We start from the raw sequence: 1,491 nt of genomic DNA, 5'->3' as shown, positions 1-1,491 counted from the left end.
CTGACCAGCTCGGCTACTTTTCTCATTGTATAACCACGATTTTGGTGGCTAAATATCCACATTTTCGAACAAACTGTATATGTATGTTGTAATATGATGTTACAGGAGTGTCATCTGAAGAATTCTGAGAAGGTTAGTGAAAAAATTAATATCTTTTGGCGATGTTGACGTTATCGCGCTCTTTGGCTAGAATCAATGCTGGGGTAACGTTTGCATATGTGGTATGCTAATATAACGATTTATTGTGTTTTCGCTGTAAGACACTTAGAAAATCTGAAATATTGTCTGTATTCACAGGATCTGTGTCTTTCGATTAGTGTATGCTGTGTATTTTTACGAAATGTTTGATGATTAGTAGTTAGGTAAACACGTTGCTCATTGTAATTATTCTAGTCCATTTGTGACGGTGGGTGCAATTGTAAACTATGCCAGCTACCTGAAATATGCACATTTTTCTAACAAAACCTATCCCATACCATAAATATGTTATCAGACTGTCATCTGATGAGTTTTTTTCTTGGTTAGGGGCTATAAATATCTTAGTTTAGCCGAATTGGTGATAGCTACTGGTGTTGGTGGACAAATAAAAGATGGTGGATTATGCTAATGTGTTTTTAGCTAATAGATTTACATCTTTACATATTGTGTCTTCCCTGTAAAACATTTTAAAAATCGGACATGTTGGCTGGATTCACAAGATCTGTGTCTTTCATTAGCTGTATTGGACTTTAATGTGTGAAAGTAAAATATTTAAAAAATATATTTTTTTTGAATTTCGCGGCACTGGTTTTTCAGTGGGGGTGGGGGGGGAGTGCCGCTAGCGGCACCCCAGTCCTAGACAGGTTAATTTACTACAGCTCAGCATTCAACACCATAGTACCCTCCAAGCTCATCATCAAGCTGGAGGCCCTGGGTCTCAACACCGCCCTGTGCAACTGGGTCCTGGACTTTCTGATGCGCCCTCCCCAGGTGGTGAAGATAGGAAACAACATTTCCACTGCTGACCCTCAACACTGGGGCCCCACAAGGGTTTGTGCTCAGCCCTCTCCTGTACTCCCTGCTCACCTACGACTGCGTGGCCATGCACGCCTCAAACTCAATCATCAAGTTTGCCTTTGACACAACAGTAGTGGGCCTGATCACCAACAATGACGAGACAGCCTACAGGGAGGTGGTAAGTGCACTCATAGTGTGGTGTCAGGAAAACATCCTCTCACTCAACGCCAACAAAACAAAGGAGATGATCGTGGTCTTCAGGAAACAGCAGAGGGAGCACCCCCCTATCCACATCGAAGGGACAGCAGTGGAGAAGGTGGAAAGTTTTAAGTTCCTCGGCGTACACATCACAGACAAACTGAAATTGCTAACCGACACAGATAGCGCCTCTTCAACCTCAGGAGGCTGAAGAAATTTGGCTTGTCACCCAAAACCCTGACAAACTTTTACAGATGCACAATCGAGAGCATCATGTCGGGCTGTATCACAGCCTGG

The sequence above is a fragment of the Salvelinus namaycush genome, chromosome 29 (assembly GCF_016432855.1).
Source record: "Salvelinus namaycush isolate Seneca chromosome 29, SaNama_1.0, whole genome shotgun sequence".
Taxonomy (NCBI): domain Eukaryota; kingdom Metazoa; phylum Chordata; class Actinopteri; order Salmoniformes; family Salmonidae; genus Salvelinus; species Salvelinus namaycush.
Note: the sequence above shows the minus strand (reverse complement) of the source record.